Consider the following 22212-nt stretch of genomic DNA (forward strand, 5'->3'; position numbering starts at 1 on the left):
GACGAGGAAAGAAAGAAACTAGACGAGCCCTCAGTAGAGGGCAGAACCACGCCCTCTTCTGGCGAAAACCCTGTCCTCCCTATACAAATGATGCGATATGTATCAGTTTTGATCATCGTACGTATCTCCCTTCCTACTTGATCTGCTGACCTGTACCTCCACAACTGAGCAGGGGACCTTAGACTGATCTTCAGTGTCAAGTTTGATTATCCTGACTTCAGCAGTTGCAGAGATATCGGAATGGACATAGCCACATACATACATACTTACCCAGCCAGCCAGATACCGCACCGACTGCAGTAACCCCGCTGACGTTCGTCAGGCGTGGTTAATGATGCAATATGTATCAATTTTGATCATCCTACGTATATCCCTTCCTACTTGATCTGCTGACCTGTAACTCCACAACTGAGCAGGGGACCTTAGACTGATCTTCAGTGTCAAGTTTGATTATCCTGACTTCAGCAGTTGCAGAGATATCGGAACGGACATAGCCACCTACATACATACATACATACACACGTGGACAAAATTGTTGGTACCCCTCAGTTAAAGAAGGAAAAACCCACAATTCTCACTGAAATCACTTGAAACTCACAAAAGTAACAATAAATAAAAATTTATTGAAAATTAAATAATCAAAATCAGCCATCACTTTTGAATTGTTGATTAACAATTATTTAAAAAAACAAACTAATGAAATAGGGCTGGACAAAAATGATGGTACCCATAACTTAATATTTTGTTGCACAACCTTTTGAGGCAATCACTGCAATTAAACGATTTCTGTATTTGTCAATGAGCGTTCTGCAGCTGTCAACAGGTATTTTGGCCCACTCCTCATGAGCAAACAGCTCCAGTTGTCTCAGGTTTGATGGGTGTCTTCTCCAAATGGCATGTTTCAGCTCCTTCCACATATGTTCAATGGGATTCAGATCTGGGCTCATAGAAGGCCACTTTAGAATAGTCCAACGCTTTTCTCTCAGCCATTCTTGGGTGTTTTTGGCTGTGTGTTTTGGATCGTTGTCCTGTTGGAAGACCCATGACCTGCGACTGAGACCAAGCTTTCTGACACTAGGCAGCACATTTCTCTCCAGAATGCCTTGATAGTCTTCAGATTTCATCGTACCTTGCACACTTTCAAGACACCCTGTGCCAGATGCAGCAAAGCAGCCCCAAAACATTACTGAGCCTCCTCCATGTTTCACCGTAGGGACAGTGTTCTTTTCTTCGTATGCTTGGTTTTTGAGTCTATGAACATAGAGTTGATGTGCCTTACCAAAAAGCTCCAGTTTGGTCTCATCTGTCCAAAGGACATTCTCCCAGAAGCTTTGTGGCTTGTCAACATGCATTTTTGCAAATTCCAGTCTGGCTTTTTTATGAGTTTTTTTCAGCAGTGGTGTCCTCCTTGGTCGTCTCCCATGAAGTCCACTTTGGCTCAAACAACGACGAATGGTGCGATCTGACACTGATGTACCTTGGCCTTGGAGTTCACCTTTAATTTCTTTGGAGGTTGCTCTGGGCTCTTTGGATACAATTCCAACGATCCGTCTCTTCAATTTGTCATCAATTTTCCTCTTGCGGCCACGTCCAGGGAGGTTGGCTACTGTCCCGTGGGTCTTGAACTTCTGAATAATATGAGCCACTGTTGTCACAGGAACTTCAAGCTGTTTAGAGATGGTCTTATAGCCTTTACCTTTAAGATGTTTGTCTATAATTTTTTTTCGGATGTCCTGGGACAATTCTCTCCTTCGCTTTCTGTTGTCCATGTTCAGTGTGGTACACACCTTTTCACCAAACAGGAGGGTGACTACTTGTCTCCCTTTAAATAGGCAGACTGACTGATTATGAGTTTGGAAACACCTGTGATGTCAATTAAATGACACACCTGAGTTAATCATGTCACTCTGGTCAAATAGTTTTCAATCTTTTATAGAGGTACCATCATTTTTGTCCAGGCCTGTTTCATTAGTTTGTTTTTTTAAATAATTATGTTAATCAACAATTCAAAAGTGATGGCTGTTTTTGATTATTTAATTTTCAATAAATTTTTATTTATCGTTACTTTTGTGAGTTTCAAGTGATTTCAGTGAGAATTGTGGGTTTTTCCTTCTTTAACTGAGGGGTACCAACAATTTTGTCCACGTGTGTACTTACCCAGCCAGCCAGATACCGAAGCGACTGCAATAACCCCGCTGACGTGTATGTCAGGCGTGGTTAAAAATGCTTTTTTATTTATATATTTCTTGTGCTTTCAACCTGATGAGAAAAAAATATATAACATTGACTTTAACCTATGGGCCTTGTGTGTACAGTATAATGTACATCAGTCTGCTGAGAATATGCTTTCTTCATTCTCGCATTTGTGTCTATTCTAGGTTGGATCTGGGTTACATTGCTCTAATTCAAATAGCTGGATTCTTAAGGCAAGCGGATTTTCGGTAGCATAACGATACCATTTTGATTTCCCTAAATCTAAATCCTCAGTCACTATTGCACCCCAAGAAGCTTTAAGTAAAAGTAATTGAAAGATTTCCAAATGGTTCCAGGTCTGAAGCATATTTCAAAACATGGGGTAGACAGATGTCAGAGAGTCTGTTAGCAGAAATTCTGAAAATCCCACTTTTTCAAGGCTTTATTACGTGATAAAAGGTTCTCAGAGTGTATACTCCTTTGCAGCCATGCCCTGCTGAACACTCAAACTTATTCCATCCAGTCACACCAAGAAGCTGCTAAGTATTAATACAGAACAGAGTTTTACTATTGGAATCTGAGTGGAGCAGATGAGGGTCAAGTGCCTTGCCCATGGAGACTCTTTAAATGACACTCTTTTCCAGGTAGGATAAAGAAATGCTTCTCCTCTTCCCCTGTCCAGATTTTCACAGCTTGTCCAGGGATTCGAACTGGTAATCTTCTGGTGCCAAACTCGACTCTCTAATCTTCTGGTTAGTGCTGCCCAAATTTGTGTGGAAAGAGTATCAGGGTAAAGAGCGGGGACCTGAGAAATCCTCTCTCCACAGCAGCAAGGGAGAAGTTGTGACAGAACAGCAATGTAATAACTTCTCTCATAAAATATGTCCTCAGGCCGTGGCTTAAATCTTTAGTTGGTATAGGCTCACATAGCTTCAGCTTCGAACTCGGCAAAGTATAATTTGGGGACTTTTTAGCTCGGTTTAGGAGGTGCCTGTGATTATGAGAATTTGATTCTCGGCTTCAGGAGCCATAAATCTGCATCCTGTTCACTTTTACCTACACTGCACCTCTTTCTGGGGGAAAAATAAATATACCAGTGATTTAATAAATGTGGCTTCGCTGCAAACTAAAAAATAGTTTCTAAGAGAGAGAAGAGACACTTTTTGAACCTGAAATCTCAGAGCAAGACGGTTAAGATGCAGACATTAAACATCTGTTTTTTAGTTTTTAGCTGTTTTTTTTTTCAGTACAACAATGTCTGCATTTTTTATTTTGAATGAAAATGTGTGGGGTTTTTTTGTTGTTTGGGAAGAAAGTCTCTCATTATATTACTCTTTCAGTCATGCACATACACACACACACTCATTAATTCGTAGTAACATACCATACAATCACATACTGTCCATACATAGTGAGTAATTCACAATATATGTACAGTATGTATTTAACATCATCAAAAATGATGATTTTTGCACAAAATGCAATGTGTTAAACATATACTTCCTATTCAGTGGTACAAAAGACCACACACACACACACACACACACACACACACACACACACACACACACACACACACACTAAATTGAATTTGAATCCTATATCTTCCATTGTTTAAGAAGTATATAAAGGTTATGTCTTCATCCACTCCATTAACAGGAGCCCTGGATTAAGTCGGCACTCAGTGACTACATCATTATGAAGAGCGGAGGATTATTTAGGGTTAGTAAGAGTATTCGTGATGTTTACTCAATGTGTATGCTCACCACAACAGTCTCTTGTCTCCGTCAATAGGGGAAGTAATTCAGATTTGCTTTTGGTTTCGGTGTAATTTGCTGCTGGTTCTGGTTGGAGCTCTGTGTTAACCCTGTCAATAAAACGAGTTAAGAGGTAAATCATGAAGAAAACAGCACGCGTGAAGGGGAAAGAAAGACGTTTCTTATGCTTCCAGTGCACATCCAGTTGTGCTTTCTCTGTCAGATCTCTTCATTCATGCCTTTTTTTAAGTTCATAATATTAGCTACCATTGCCAAAGATTCAAAGTTCAAAGATTCTTTAAAGTCATTGTTAAAAAAAAAAAACAGTGAGAAGCACAGCATCTTCAGCACCGCAATGAATAGACGGTAAAAAAATTAAATAAAAGTGGGTGTCTTATGGATTGTGGAAAGAAGCTGTTGGCCAATGTGGAAGTTCTTGTTCGGATGGATCTGAACCTTCTCCCTGGTGGTAACAGTTGAAACAGATGGTGGGCAGGGTGTGAAGAGTCTCTGATGATTAAGTCAGCTGAATCAAACCGGTTTTAACAACACTGACAAACAAATGTGGAGGGAGGAAAGGGTGGAAAGTGGAAAGAAAGGAAACAAGATCCCCGATTCACCATTTACATAACCAAGATACTTGATTGCACTGATGCCCTTTTTATTGTCCTAAACTTTAGACTGAAGTTTAAAGTTTAAAATCCCTCTCTGGTCATTGATTTTTCATACACTGTCTCATAGCACCTCACATTATAAAATGAAGACCTTACAAAGTTTAAACAGAGGACCCAACAATCCAAAGTTCCCTTTGGATTCCCTTTAAGGAAGCACTTTGTGACTGTGGAAAAGAGCCAGAAATCTCCTCTTTATTGGGAAGTAACAAAATCAAACAAGCTCCGACAGAACCAGGCTCAAGGAAGGCAGCAATCTGCCTTGACTGGTTAGGGTGAGAGTAGAGATGAGAGGGTAGGGGATAGCAGAAGGGGTTGAGATAGGGATTGGACAATAAAGGATGGAGAACACACAAGCAATACATAAGAGAGCAATGAACATTTTATAATGGCTTAGATTTAAATTTTAATGTCTAGAGTCTAGTTGCAGTGTTCAATTTAATTCAATTCAGGCATTTTTATTGCGCCAATTAACAACACAAGTCATCTCAAAGGACTTCACAGAGGACAGTGAACTGCACCTTTCAGATTGGCCTTTTATTGTGGGCAGTCTAAGGCACACCTGTGCACTAATCATGGTGTCTAATCAGCATCTTGATATGGCACACCTGTGAGGTGGGATGGATTATCTCAGCAAAGGAGAAGTGCTCACTATCACAGATTTAGACAGATTTGTGAACAATATTTGAGAGAAATGGTGATATTGTGTATGTGGAAAAAGTTTTAGATCTTTGAGTTCATCTCATAAAAAATGGGAGCGAAAATAAAAGTGTTGCGTTTATATTTTTGTTGAGTGTATAATGGAGTTTGGATTGTGCAGAAGAATAAGATCTCTTTATTAATGCCTTCCCATTGTCTGCAGCTTGAGCACACCAGCTCAATTATGACTCTCTTGAAACACTGTAAAACTACTCTGTGCTCCCCAGGAATCTGAGTCTGTGTTTCTTGGGTTTTCTGCCATTGATTAGCTGCAGTTTCAAAGTGAAAATCCTCTGCTTTGGTAGTGACTGATTAATTCACTCATGATTTGACTTCCAGCATATCAGAAACATGGAAATGTTAACAAGGTGAAAAATCTTGATTTTCTCCACAGGAGGGTCTTTTAACACTGTTGCAGACGGTTTTATGATCTTTTATTAAAACTGATCGTTTCAGGGTTGATTGTGCATGTCATTGTCTTGTATATTTTATATTAAACATTCCTTTTGTAATAGGAATGCTTAATTTTCAATAAATGCCTTATCTTAGGCAGCAAAAAAAAAAAGATCCGGGAAGAAACAACCAGGCAAGGAAAGGAAAAAATGAAGTAAGGAACAAAGGATGCAAGGAAAGGAGTGAAGAAGAAAAGATTTCTTTTGTCAGGTACAGAGTGGAATAGATTACTCCACAAGAGCTGCTGTTGGGGCTAGATTTAACCTACAAGCAATCTTCTTGCTGAGAGTCTGCATCTGTGTGTGTGTGTGTGTGGTACTCTGCTCTGCAGTCTCTCGGGGCAGCTCTTAACACAACATACCACACACAGCCCCTGCTCTCCATCTTTCTCTCTTCTCTCCTGTACGCTTTGTTTGTCGCAAATGCAAAAACTCGCATATAGACACTCCTTCACTGATTCGCTTACTACTGGAGTCCTTTTGAAATGCATAAACCTGTTGGTGTTCATTTTGAGCATTCAGCAAAATTGAGAAAAAAAAAAATACAACAAATGAAACCGGATTATTGCAGTACAGTTTTCATTATTCCTTTAACTGTCTCTTTTGCTCACTGTAGTTAATAGGTGACTTTTTATTTCATTTTCTCACCTCCTGATGCCAGAAGCATATTCTGAGCTGTTCTCATTCACAACACCTAGTTAACTCCATGTTTATGGTTCACCTAGCTGGAGCTGGAAACACAGAAATGCTTGGATGAATTTGGATGCTGTAGACCAATGGGAATATCCGTGATGTTTTCTGTGAGAATCCATACAAACTGAAACGCCATGCATAATAAGACAATCATCTAGCTACACCTGGATTTCCCTTGTCAGTGTGCATTTTACATGTGTTTTCAAGCAAGGAAATAAATCCCTGTCGAAACTGAGCTTGGGCCAGGTCATATAGGGATACACAGATGGGTGACAAATTAGAGGATAAAGCTGCACTCTTGACCCTGACAGTGAAGGGATCTACTGGTGTTTTGCTGGCACGGTAAAGGGAAGGATCACTGCAAATCAACACAAAATTATTGGCCACATTTATCCTATGATGAAATATTTCCATCCTGATGGGAGCAGTCTTATTCCAGGATGACAATGCCCTCATTTATAGGACTCTAGGGATTGCTGACATTGATCTCAACCCAAATAAACACCTTTGGTAGATTTTGGATCGACATGTGAGACGGCGCTCTCCACCACCATCATCAAAACACCAAAGGAGGAAATACCTTTTGAAGGAACAGTGTTCAATCCCTTTAGTAGAGTTCCAGCACCTTGGCATTGCAGAATTAATGCCAAAGTGCACTGAAGCTGTTCTGGCAGTACACAGTACATTGGACATTTGTGTTTATTTTCTGTCCATAATGTAATATCTATGGATTTTTTGTTAACCTCACTGAACCCAAACATTGACTTTTCAGTCGCATTTTGCTCTATGTCCTTGTTAGTATAACAGTATATTTTTGTAGCGGAAAACAAATGATTTATACAAGTGCTTAAAGCCAACACTATTCTTTTTTTTTAGTTACTAACAGGATCTGTTGACCTATAGCAAAAGTGTTTCTCATTTCCTTCCTTAGTTTGCTCCTTGCCCATAAAAGCGGGGGATGCAATCTTCGCATTCGGTGTGATGCTGTGCTTCATCACTGTTACTTGTTCCCATATGTTCAATAACACTTGAGTACTCGTTTCATGATTTTGCCCTCGAGGTATTTAGAACATCATACTTCTCAAACATGAAAAAGAAAAAAACACAATATTTTCTCTCTAGCAGAGCACCAGATGCTGCTGGCTACATGGTATATGATAATAATTAGGTAAACAATGACGCGAGAAAATCTTGGACTGAGCGACTGTTTGGTTTTCTCATTCATAAGGTACCAGATGACTGACTGACTGGTTTGCAGGTGGGAAGCTTTGTTTGGCTGGCGAGCTGTCCTGATTGACAGAATTGCCCGCATTGCTGACTGCTGAGCCGATGCACCAGCAGCAAAAGAATTACAATGCTCTGTACCAGGAGAAAAATCAATAGCTATTGAGGATGTGTAAATAAAAGGCAGCTTTAAGAGCATTTTAACAGATATGGATTGCTTTTTCTCTCGAGTCATGTTATACCTATAAGATTAATTAAACAGAGTCCACGACAGGGATAATGAAAAATGTTTACGGAAAGAGGGGAGCATGAGAAAATGGTGATGCAGTATTAAAGCAAAGCACTTGGCAAGGATCAGACACACAACTATGAGCTCAAGCACCCAAAGCAACTATAATACATCTGTGCCAGCTAAGGGATTCTTTAGCCCAGAGGTTAACAGGCCCTTTGCTAGAGCTGGTTATATTGGACATGAGGAAGAGCCAACTAACTGATAATTACATGTGTTGTGTTCAGAAATGATTCAAGTTGAAAATCTTCAAACTAGCAAGATTACTTTATGCCCTCGTTATACTAAATAATAGAATTTGGAGGAGTAACAGCTTGTTGCAAAGTACCAGTAATTACCAGATGACAACATTTTTTGGCTTCTTTACTTGCTTTCTGGCTTGTAAAGTTGATGCAAAACACAGCTTTTGATCTTTTTTTTTTTTTTGGAGTTGCGCATTGCAGGGGAGACACCAGATATTTTGATATTGTGTCAAATATTAAATTGAGTTCGGTTTGATCTGTCAGTGAGCACCAGGACCTTTAGCTATAAGTTCAAGACTGTACTTCTGCTCAGTTTAATGATCAAAACCATTGTTAGGAAATCCTTGATATGGGGGAACACAAGTAACACAACTGTTGTAAATTCAGATCTCCTTTTTGTACTTTCGTAAATGTTGATGATTGAGATGTTAGAGAGAGTCGGATGTCTTTGTGTGCGTTAATGGAGGATACATGTTTTTCATCACAGCTGCTGTGGCTTTTGGATGAAAGAGAAAGTATTTGACAGTGGAGAGAACAACATTCATTGCATTTGCCTGCCTGTCCATCATTGATTCCTTTCTGTTGTCTCCTTTTCTAACCTTGAGGTGGATCATAACACAGGTCTCTGGACATCAGTCAGTGGATTTGCTTACATTTTGGGCGACCTGCATGGGTTGAATCATCGATTGTTTGGTTTGCCAGCTGACTAACTGGCAGTCACAGACAAGTGCGGTGACAAACCAGTAGTTCATCAGTACAGGGGAAATATTGATCAAATGTGGGAGTTTAAAAATCTGTTTTTTCCCTGATCTGGATCCAAAAGTCAGAAACTTTCCTCAACCTCTCCCTGCTAAGGGTATATTTCTGTCAACATGCCAGCATTCTCAGAAACTTCTCTTGCAAAAAAGACCACTTTTCAAATTTTATTTTATTTTTATGAAAAAGCAGAGGAAAATGTAGGAGGTTTGGCAGGATGACCATGCCAAGTCATTGCTGCCTTGCTCTCATGTGGTCAATAAAGATTATTGAAGACTTGTGGAGTTGAACATTTTGGCCTTATCAACCAGAATTCCTCAGCTCGCCTGCTTCTAAGTCCACCCGCCGGCCACCACTTTTATTGATTCTTTCCAGTTAGGGAGAAAGGCAGCAGCACAGGCTAATACAAGTGAGTGAAAGCAAGTGAATGTTAATATGTTTGTTTTAGTGCGCGCATGAGCCATTGCAAAGAAGGGGAGAATCGTACAGAAACAGAGCGGGCGAGAATCCACGGGTTCAATTTAAAAGAACAATATCTCTGCATGTGAGACTACATCATTTTAGTCTCTCTGCAATTGTACAATTTGCTCGTTGCCTACTGCTGAGATACTGACTCCCCACAGATTTACACACAAAATGATCATTTCTGCGCTGCCTTATAAATTACTTGGGGTTTTGCATCTCTGCAAGTCTCTAAACTTGATATGCATCCTCACCATTGCCCAAGAGGGAAAGTAGTGGGAGATCATTAAAATACTGGGAAGATGAAAGATAAAAGCACAGAATGGTTGCTCTCTTCTGACTCAACATATAGAGGAAACGTATTTAATATGCAAGTATAGAAGGAAAATATGCAATATGCAGGCATTATTTTTAGAGCTGAAAGCAGGAAGCATTACCACTGCCAGGAAATACTATTCTACAATGGAGTATACGCCGAGAAGAAAAAAATACTTAAAAATATATCAAATTGACAGTTATTGATGCCTTTCTCACCTTACCTCTATAGTTTTTTACATACACAATGAAAGATTTCGCTCGCATATCTGAAAATTGGCCCCATAATACATGCATGGCATACTGAGAGCACTCAAGAGATAACAGGTGTCAGATTTGCATTCATCAGATGTAAAAGAGAGAGACGCGGAAGAAAGTGAAGATGGAAAGTAAGCAAGTAGGGAGGAAAACTGAAATGACAAGACTTGATATGGTGATATTCAGCCGACCGTGTGTATGTGATCCCAGAGATAATGGCGTCGGCTGATGTGGAAAGTCTGCCCTCGGAGAGCACAGTTGCTTCGCCCTGGAAACAAATCATGTCACAGGAAACCTCTAATGCCAATCTTAATGAGATATCCCATCCTGAAGAGTGCCGTAGATATGAACTCGTAGCCTTTACTGCAAAGGAAGGAGTGGGAAGGATTTCTGTCTCAGCAGAAGAAATATTACTTCTTGAAGCGAAAACCCTGAAAGGTTGAAATCGCACGTCAGTCAGTCAGTCAGTCAGTCTTTGTAGGTCAGATCTTTCCAGGCAATTACTGAGCTCAATATTTAAACAACTAACTGTAGAATGTTTGTTTCGTAGGTCATTGCACATCAACCTCCATTGACCTCTTTTGTTAATTGGCTTTTTCTGGGTTTTTTTTTCTCCTTTTTTTTTTTTTCACCATAACTCCACTGATCCATGGAGTCCTCTGGGAAGTGGATCAATCTAGTTACACATTGTGCAACTGTGCATGGTTAAAAAGAACCTCAACTGTGCTCGGCACCTTCTATCATACCTGGTTCAAAAGCTCATGGGGGTCTTAAGCCTTCGGAATCCTCATTTAAATGATCCTCCCCCCCTCCTTCATCTGCGTTGATTGAAGTGGATTTATCATGCAAAATTAAATGGGGATCACAGCTATTATCTGGATTTACCTGATTAGCCTACATCAGGGAATGAAGGACAGAATTCATGTTTTTGTTTCATTATTATTTCAATACAGTACAATAGTGCAATAATAAATGCGAACTGGCAATGCAGTAAACAATGAAATGATATAACAGCCAAATGTCCTTCTTTTAAGACTGCATACATAAATTCTGACTGTTTAATCAAATTAACCTAAAATATTCAAAGTTTCCTTTTCCTTTCATGTGTCAGTTGTCTTTTGGTGGGAAGGCACATCTTGCATTTTTAAAAGTAGGCACATAAGCTTCTTTTTATTCAGTTTTTACCAAAATCTATTCATATTTGATGAAGGGGTTGTCAAATCTCAGTAATCTTTTCAACATCTTTTCAACAACATTTTGCCAGAAGGCCCCCTTTTACATCCTTAAGTATGTTTGGCACTGCGCTTCCACCATCTAGAGAGACAAATCCTGCGTTGAAGATGGCATGCGGACAGTGACAGGCTTCCATGTAGTCCTTAATAACCGTCTTTTGAAGTCAACAGATATGGGAAAAGTATGTTTTTGAGCCAGAGGCATGTTATAGACACAGTTTGTTGCAGCCTAATCCATACGGAGCTTCCCAAGCTTAAAACCTTCACTTCTCAGATATTACAAAGACGTGCATTTGCAAAACAATATGGCTGTGCTCAGTATGCACCCTGAGGTGACAAGCCAGCCAGTAAAGATGCACTCAAGTCAGGAAAGCATGTGAGCAAATCCATAGGCGCAAATACACGGTAAGTCACGGTGGCATTTAACCACAAACACAAATTAATTTCTTCTGTCGCTACATTAACATTATTATTATTACTCCACCAACCAACAAAGGAGTTATGGGACTATCGCTGTGTGTTTGTCTGTTTGTCTCTCTGTCTGTCCCTCTGTCTGTTAAAATGGACCACCAGATTTGGATGAAATTTTTAGGGAAGGTCAGAAATGACACAAGGACCACCTCATTAGATTTTGGCAGTGATGCAGCTTATAGTCTGGATTTGTTAAAGATTTCTGTGTTATTGCAAGGTAGCGTTACAGCGTCACTGTAACTATGACAACAAGTGAACACTACATCAACTGCTTGCTAGCGATCACATGATTGCGATCCTACTACATATCGTACTACATATCATCAGGACTTATCCGTCAGAAATAATACAAGGAACAATTGATTAAATTGTGGGGGAGCTTCCAAGTCCCCTCAGTTCTCGCCACCTGCTACATATTTAGGTCACACGATTCAGTATCCACACATAACGTACACATGCCTGTGGTCAGCACGAGGTCATTTTGTTTGTGGGTACATCTATATTATAGATGGTCACATTCTATGGTGCTGTGATTTCTGATACAATTTTTTTCAAGATTTCAGTCATCAGAAATTATACGACAGAGCAGTCTTGGTGGACTACTGTGCCCTCTCAGTGCTTTTCTTGTTATATGTTATCCACCCTACTCCAGACCTTAAGAACTCAATTCAGTTCAATTTTATTTATATAGCGTCATTTACAGTCAAATTGTCTTAAGACGCTTTACAGAACCCACATGCCTGAACCCCTAGAGCAAGCCCTAAGGCGACAGTGGCAAGGAAAACACCCTTTTAACAGGGAAAAAATCCCCTCTATATGTGGGGAGACCCATCTGCCTGCTGGCCAGGCGGGTTGAGAGGGACAGAAAAGGTAGAGAGGTGGAGGGGTAGAAGGGGATGGAAAGGGGGAGGGATGGAAGAAGAGGTGGGTGGGGAATAAGGAACATATAACACACAGTTGGATACATGTATGATAAGCTAGATGATACATACAAAGCACAAGCTAACATTGAAATTGATTCTTAGTTTACTGTTATGGTGTACAGCTCTGGCATTAAATATACTACATATATAGCTGGCAGTAAAATTCAAACAATATGTAGATTAGCATATCAAGTATAGTGAGGGTGATGCAGAGTAGACTGGTGGAAAAGGGCAGCTGGAAGCAGTGGGCTGGAGGAAGGTCAGCAGCAGCATCCCACAGTGACATGATGGAGACTAGACCATACAATAGTTTTACTTATTTAAACCGACAATTCGAAAAGAGTTGTTTTTACCTTGCTGACATGTTTCGACAGCTTCTGCTGTCTTCCTCAGAGCGTCATCTGACGTTTGGTGACGTGTCCAGCAGAAGCTGTCGAAACATGTCAGCAAGGTAAAAACAACTCTTTTCGAATTGTTGGTTTAAATAAGTAAAACTATTGTATAGTATACAACGACAAAATGAACCTAATCCAACTATTAAAGGAGACTAGACCAGTTGGTGGGACAGCAAGCGCAGACCTGAAGCATCCAGCTCAGGGACACTCGGAGAAAGGACACAGGCAGAAACAGAGTCCTCCTAAAATGAAGATTTTTGAAAATGCTGCTGACTTCATTTTAGCTTGTCCAGCAGTGAGATGGGCAGAAATGTAGAATTTTGGATGCAGACACTCGTGTTTTCTGTCACGGCATTAGTTCTGCTGATTCATCTGGCTCCTATATTGTGACCATTTCCTGGAAATAAACAAAGACAAAAGCCAAGGCTACCAGTGGTTAGTTCAACATGCATAGATAATGATTATAGCTACAATTGTTGCTTTCTTTATTGTGCCAGGAGCTGTTGTTCAATTTAAAAAAAAGTCCCTAGTCTTACATTTCGCCATTGCTATATTTTCAACTGCTAAAAAACCAATCGCCTGCTTTATTTTTAGATCTGCACCCACATGCCCAGTGTACATGTATGACAAGCATGTGACAAGCATGTTAGTGGGCACTGGGATTGCTTCTGAAACGCTGCTAAAACGCTCATCACCACAAATTTAAAAAATGAAAATGCTGCTTTAAAATGAAAACATGTTAGTGTGGGTGTATCCTAACACCCACCCACACACACACACAGACGCAGAAATTTCCCTTCCAAAGTCAGTAGAGTAATAATTAGACTGACAGTAAAACTGAAATCAGCTTTGTCACAATAACCCCCTGATACACACAAACTTCTACACACGTGATCACACACACACACACACACACAAGCACAATCCTCCGAAAACAAATCTCAAAAATTCTATCCCCCGATTTGCAGGTTAAACCGGTAATATTGGTTCCTACTTTAAACTCTTCAATCCCTTGTAAGAGCGAAAAACAATTTCTCTTTTCAACTCAAGCTTATAACTCATTTAAATTGCTTTGCTTCGGGGCATCTGGTGACAGTACAGAAACATGGCATCAATCACACGGTGCTTCTCATCTCTTTTAAGAGCAGACGAGATAGCTATTCAACACATTTCTTATACTTATAGCAGTGATGCATGGAATTTTTATGCCCTTTATATCTCCTAAATATCTGGTGTCCCACATTGTTCGTGTTTCAGATGCACTGATTTCTCGATTTTGCCTTCCAAATTAAACTCTGTGAGAAATTTTGCCTTGAAAGTGCAGCGATAGATCAATTTAAAGAGAGAAAAGTGAGGGGGGCACCACGGGCGTTTTACAAACCGTTAAATCACAAACAGAATGGACGGTTTAAGCTGAAGCTCACAACCACATACACATATTAAATTGCATGCACAAAGAGCCTGTGGATGGGCGGGTTAAACGGAATGAAATTAGACAGAGGCTGGGTACTTTTAAAATCCCATCTGGGAATCAGTCAAGCAGTCATGACACCAAATTAGCATTTACGGCGAGGAGCAATTACCGAGAGAAAAGCTAACTGCGCTCAGCGTTCTGCAACCGTACCTGCCTTTAAAACCTGGGACACCATCTCTTTCTGTCTCACACAAAGACCTTATGCACACAATTACTTACTCCCTCACACACACACTTATACATTTGTTCTTACTCTACACTTTGACTCCATCTTTCTCGCAATCAGATTCGCACGATTTCGAATTTATCACCACTTTCTTCACAAGCATACATAGCCATGATCTTGCTATGACATCAATTTTATGAACTGCGAAGCCAAAAGCAAAGCGAACAGGAGCATCATACGGAAGGAGGGAGTGGTGGAAAATGAGAGGAATTTGAGTGAATAAGTGGCAATCGAATAGATGTGGGAAAGGCATTCATTTCATGCATTTCGTACTAAGCCAAGGCTCCTCATCCCTGGGTTTTCCCTTTGGTCCCTTATGCATGTGGAACAGTATAGGGTCACCCTCCCATAGACACTAAGCCCCTGAATCTCTCTCGATGTCCCTCGCCACTTTTGTCTGTCCGCTGCTGAGACAGCATGTAGCCCTCCACGAGGAAATGGCAGAGTATTAAAAAGTATTAAGAAAGAGTCGGAGTGGGAATTGGGAGAGATAAGAAATGAAAGTTTACATACAGCACAGCTATCTTTGAGGCTTTTCACTGAGAAAAGGGATTAGAGGAAGTGGGGGTGGCATCACAGAGGCGGACGTGTATCAAAATTCTTGTGAAGATAAAATGGATTAATACAGTGCACATAGAATTATGACGATCTGAAATTAAGCTAATCGTGCTTTATCACGAAGAATTTCATTTATAGAAGCGGGTGAGACTTGAAATGTGATTTTCCAACAAAGTGAAGTTGAACTTGAATTTACAAACTGCGACAGAGTTCCTCATAAACTTGCAGAGCACAAGATCTTGATGCCACGCACTTTTTCACAAACTCACACGGGTAATTCTCACATACGCTTATCATCAAAAGCTTATTTTTGCGGGCGTATCAGTGTTAATGTGTCTAATCAGGGCCAGATAACATGACCAGAGCTGAGATTAGCCCCTGCTTAGCTACAAATTGCCTCTTACTCCTCACAGCGCTGACCAAACACTCGCTCTATTAGCAATCACCTGTATTTGTTGTGTTTACAAGGGCAAAATCTGATGCGTTTGGTAATTTACATGCAATTCACACCTTTAACTTTTGCATATATATGAGCCCATTTCCTTGCCTCGGCCCTCAATGAGTGCTCTTAGGCAGAGTTATGACTCGCCTCAATGAATGGCAATTGGCACGCCTCAAATCTAAAATCAGGAGCTGGGGTGATGCAAGCGGAGCGCAGGAGAAGTTTGCAGGTAGACTTTAGATTGGAGCGATCACTCTTGTTGTCAGCGGATTCATCATTTTTGTCATTCAGGTAGAATTTTATTGTTTTTTGGGACAAATGTTTGAGAATAATGGGATTTATTTTAAAAACATGCAGTCTTGGATAGTCTTTAAAATGTGGTTCTAAGTTAATTTATGGTCTTTGAAACAGTAATTAACAAAACATTAAGTTTAGTATCAGATCTGGACCTTAGTAGATGGATTTGATCCATTTGGTATGTGGTTATTTTTTATTTGGAAGTCATTGCCAGCTAAAATTTGATAGTAAAAGTACATTTTTGATAGTCACGGATGTAACAATCTCACCCCAACAGCCATTCAGTCACATTTCTGGAGTTTTCAAATGCAGAACCTTCATTAAAACATCAACAATGAAACATTACATCAAAAGTTTAATTAGTTTGACTCTAAATACATATATTCACATACATTTCAAACCTTTATTTTGGAATGTTTTTTTATTTATTTTGGCAGTAGTTGTAGAACATATGAGTGCCCCACATATAACAAACAAGTACACAAGTCTGTAAATATAGCACCTTATCATACACAGAGGGTTATTCAAAGGGCAGGCAATGGTAAAAACTAAAAATGTAAAATACAGCAGAGTAAAAATAAAACACATAAATCCTAAACAGTACAGATGAATTAAATAAAGTGGTGTATACAAATAAAATAACTGATTGACACAGCATGAAGAAAAATAAAATCATGAAAGAATAAGTATACAATAAAATAGAAGAAAAGAAAATAAAAGTCCATATTGAAACCATAAACCTTAAAATTAAAGAAATACTGACTTTAAGTTTTAGACAACAGTATTTACCACACAGTCTCCCACTGTTTTGTCGAATGCCGATCCATCACTAAACAAGACAACACTCGAGGTTTCGGTGTTTGTGTCCTCTCGGTTTGTTTTGGAATCCGTTCAACGCAAGAAAAGCCTTGATGGAGCAGACTAGAAGGGGAATGAAAATTAAAGTCGGAAAAAGTTTGGTGTCTACAAACTTTTCTGTTCAGACAGAAACCTGGCAGAGACAGATGTATCATCAGCTTTGTACAGCAAGCAGATGCTCAGACTTGAAAAAATAGTTGCAAACAAACATTGCTGCACTCTTTACCCGTAATCACTCTTTCAGGACAAGGACTCCATCACCTTCAAAGGCACTGCACTAGTTGGAATTTATTCACACATTCCCAGTGGTCTACGCATGAAGGCAGGCTTTTTACACCCTTTTTTGCCTGTTGTCACCTTTTCATATCATAATGACGCATGTTACTCAGTTATCCGGTCTGGCAGGCTAGGGATTGTAATTGCCCTCCTTTTAGCTGTTAACACTCTTTGAGGTGAGAGTTTCTCTATGCGACTGTCAGTTTCTTCTCTGCACTTTTTCTTTTTTAAAAAATTATGTGTGGTTTGATGTATCCTTGTGAACTTCTGCTCTGAAGCTTAATCACCTTTAAGAGATTGCGCTGTCTTTTCCTGCGTCAAACCCGTGCCCTTGCGAGACCTCGACAACCTCAATAATAACACTCCCCTGACCGCAGTCCTTCACTACTGGGGATCCCAGTGTGACCACCAGCGACCTTTTAAACCTCACTTTGCCACGACGCAATTCAGAAGATTTACAACATCTGTCAAATCCAGCCTTTTCTCACCAGGGATTCAGCTCAAGTCCTTGTCCAAGCCCCAGTCATTTTCTGACTTAGACCCGCTTTCGGCTCCGCTCTCTTCTGTGCACTGCTTTCTATGCCGTGGAATTCACCCATTACATCACAGTCCACCCTCCTAAATTCCTCCAAGTCACCTTAGTGCTGACAACAATGTAAAGGATCCGACAGGAACCGTATTCCATACCTCCAGGCAGTGGTTCAACCTTATATTCCAACTCTGCACTCTGTAGTTAATAGGTGCTCAGCGTTCTCTTCCCTGTGGGGACCAGGCTATCTCTGCGCTCTGTCTGGACTATTCTCCCTCCTGGCTTCTCAGTGGTGAAATGGTCCTCCTGTCAGCTGCAAGACAGCAGAATCACTCCTTATCATCTATTGTATAATGAAAACTTCAGGCTACACCTCACCCCAGACTATGTTCAGTCTTCCTATTTTCCTCATTAATTTGTTTTTTCCTTTTACACTTAAAGCTGAACTAAAATAAACCCACAGCAGTGTTACAGTGTGTTTTCCTGAACCACAGTATTGTCAGTTTTGTAGCCTTTTGACCTCTTTCTTCACTTGGATTACCTTTGCTGTTTCTAAACTCTGTCAGTTCTGTCCCTGTTGTGTTTGTTTGTCGAGTTTCTGACAGTTTGCAGGGTAGCAAGTGTGCTGGAAATGTAATTGTAAGGACAGTATGACCTCATACAGCCCCACTATTCATGCATGCACAAAAACCTTGCTCCTCTGTCTTTCTGGGGAGATGTTTGTGAATTTCTAAGTGGCAGCAGTTTGATTCATATGCACATAGAGGAGTCAGACGATGTATCAGCCTTATTATTTAACGATCCATATGCCTGGAGTACGTTGGCCTTTCTTTCATCCAGAGTACCTGTCGTAGGCATGATGTATTATGTACAATGCTATGCACATTTATGTACATGATATAGTGTCAGTTGAATCTTTGAATCTAAAAAGTGACTGAAAGGTCACCACAACAGTATTGTTTGAAAAGCTGAAATTTAAAGTGCTGAATTGTCAGATGAGTAATATTTCTTTCCTGCACTTCATGCAATTGTTTCACTCCACAGCATAGAGCTGCAGGGCAGCTTATTTCCCAAATGCTAACCAGGATTAGGTTAAGAACCTCCCTGTCGGCTTCAAGGCAACTGTATGCATTTACCCCCGTGGAAGAGTGTGGTTGCTCATGCCACTGGAGAATCAGACAGAGTTAAATAAGAGAAGGCATCCACATCCATCCCAGTCTCTTCCCATCGCTGGAGATGACAGGCAAAATGCTGACACCGCCCTCTTCTCAAATTGAATTTGAGATATAATATATTCCTGTTTTAATATGAGTGGTAAATCATGTGCGAATAACCTACACTCACTCACTTTGTGCTCTCTCTGTCTCTCTGTTTCTCTGGATCAGTGGGTGGGAGGATGGATGAATGAAAGGAGAGGTTAAATGTGATTTGATAGGAATCTTGCTTTCTCTCTGTCACACACAGTCAAACATGTGTGTACACACAGAAATACACAACAGGTTCTGGCTGGAAGCATGTCTGCTTGCATACATTACACCTTCATTTCTCCCTCCATGGCTTCAGCTGTCTTGGGGGCGTTTACATCCCGTTTTGAACCTATAGAAGCAAAGCCTTGCATTCTTTTAAAAGTTGTTCTTCAGCACATTGCGAAGCTGATAGCCGGCTTACTGCTGCACTTAAACACTGAACCGCTTAAATGTCTGTAGGCTAAATATGAAGCAACCACCCGGGACCAGTAGCTGGCAGAGAGCCTAGGATCATTTTAGTCCCAACTAAAAACACTGATTAAACAAAGATGATAACTATGTGAATTCTGAATTTGATGGCTGCTGCTGGGTGACTCTGGCTGTTTCCATGACATTAGACCGTTATCAGACTTCTTATCGAACTCTCGGCAAGAAAGCAAAAGACAACAAAACAAAAACTGAGAGAGTGTGCAATTAAACTTGCACTGTAAAGTTTTACATTGCTGTTTCTTTAGGAACAAAACGAGGTAAATGCAAAACAACAAATGGAATCTGCTTTAAATGGATGGAATGTATGATTTCCTTGACTGAACAACCAGTCAGAGAGCTCCTTCATCGATTGTCTTATTGCTGCTTATGCAACACGCTCAATCGGCCGATGAGGGCAAAATAGGATCCAATTTGGGCCAACAGTACCAGTCGAACTAAGAAACATGGCAGTGGTTTGTCAATGACAATAGCCCAACAGCACCCTATGGCCAACTGTCAGCTTGGAGTGTGAGAGCTCTAACAGCTAACAACAGCAAAACCGGGACAACAGCCCTGAGCTGATAATACCTTGTCTGCTGTGCCATCAGTCAAATTGACACCATGGAGTTTGAAATTGTTTGACTTGCTTATTTGTTCAGAATTGGACCATTTATCATAATCCCCATAGGGAACCAGACATAAATAATTGACAGGAAAATATGGGAGGAAAAAAAAAAGATAAAATGCATGACTCAGATGTGGCTTTTCCACTAAGCCTTTATTTTTATGTATACTTTTATGTTCAACAGGAAAATCAGTAAACCCTGGTAGCTTAATAGCGACATAATGCGCTGAGATTCTAAAATCAATCATTTGACAGAACATATTAATGTTCTCCACGTCTTGACTCGCAGCCAGGATGCAGAATGAAAACGACCCCCTTTCAGTAGCGCGTCAGATTTTAATTCTTACCTCCTGGCAATTGTTTTTCCTGCCTTTTTATTGGCACCAAATCAAGAGTAGCTCAGTCATATGCGCAAATACTGTACACACACACACACACACACACACACACACACACACACACACACACACACACACACACACACACACACACACACACACACACACACACACACACACACAAGTGCAGAGATGAATTTGAATAATCACGCTCGTACATACGGGCCTCCTAGCTAATGCCTCCCCAAACACACCAGTACTGAAACTCTTCAGCGCGTTGTGATAATTACTGTAGGCAGACCGTGTAGTTTAGCAGAGAGGGGCAGAAATGTGATGTGGCCTGCAGTCTTACCTGGCATTCATTCCTCTCAATAGAGCTTATGGAGACATTAGGCAGAAGTCATTAACTACAGCAGAGACAAGGAGAGATGGGGAGAGAATCCAACTCGCTCGCTAAGCTGAATACGAGAAATAAAAAGGCACTGGTGCATGAGGGAGTGTGTGTTTCAGCTAGCGAGAGACTGTGTGTGTGTGAAAATCTCTGGGTGCTTGTGTATACAGTAGCTTTGGCGCGTGTGTTTGTGCATTGAAGACAACCACACAATGACTATGATTGCATCAGGAATTCGAATCTGTGACTCAAACCTTGCATGTCATAAGATCTCTTTTGTGTATGCTGTGATGCAGCGCAGAACTGTGATGCTGTCAGTAATGACAACTGTGAGTGACGCGAGTGACTTCAGTTGGGTTCGTCTGCACGTGAAGCAACAGACAACGCCTCACGATGACACAGGGTTCAAGCATGAAGTGTGTCTGTCCTCGTGCGCGCTCTGACAGCACTATAGACATCAACATTCCACATTCAGTCCTTTAAAATAAACACAAGATGCTTAAATCTCCACAAATGTCAACATATGCCAAAAATCATTTGCATTTGCTTTCATATTCAAATCTGCTCCCCCATGCTATTTCGTTATTGGAGAAAAACAGCGGCATAAACAACATCTTGCAAAATTTCAACACTGAGATCCGTGTCCCTGTATTTGCTGTAACCTCTGCTTTGATGCATGTATTTCATTACATTCGCACGGACCCATTAGTGATTTGTAGCGTTATAAATGATTTATAGGGGAATGAAACACCCAGCGGTGCCATCTTTCAAAACTTCCCACCTCTCTCTTTTTCTCTTTTTCCATATGCTTGGCCTGACTTGGTTTTATTCAAAAACAGTTGAAATATTGGCTACAGAAATGGTTTTGTATGTCTGTGTGAGCGTGTGTGTGTGTGTGTGTGTGTGTGCGAGCGCGTGCGTGTCTACCAGCACAAAATGAAAGAGATTTAAGAAACATTTATCATGATTAGTCTTTCATCAGTGGGCCAGAAGAGGCCTTTAATATCATTGACAGTCATTCCCTGCTTTTTCCATCTTCATTTTTTATCCCACCATTCCCTGATTCACTCAGCTCCACTTTCCAGAGGCTGTTTTCATCAGAGAAGCTCAATAATCAGCAAATGCCATCCCCTCCCTCCACCCAGCACCTCAGGCATATAAGAGCACTCATTAACGTGACCTTGCTTGCTGCTAGGGCACTGGGGGTGAAGGGTTATTATCCACATTTAGCATCTTAGACTCACATAAGCAAACATCAGGATGAAACTGAACTCAGCCGGTGCAGAAAACATCAAAATACTAAGAAGTATCAGCCTGAGTTTTGAGAACAGCTATCACAAAATATTAAATGCTTTCTTATGCATATACTCCCCCGCATACTGAGCGTTTTATTTGTTGTAAGTTACGGAAACAAGCAGAGAAAAATCTGTCAAATGTACAAATGAATCCAC

The sequence above is a fragment of the Acanthochromis polyacanthus genome, chromosome 20, assembly GCF_021347895.1.
Source record: "Acanthochromis polyacanthus isolate Apoly-LR-REF ecotype Palm Island chromosome 20, KAUST_Apoly_ChrSc, whole genome shotgun sequence".
NCBI lineage: Eukaryota > Metazoa > Chordata > Actinopteri > Pomacentridae > Acanthochromis > Acanthochromis polyacanthus.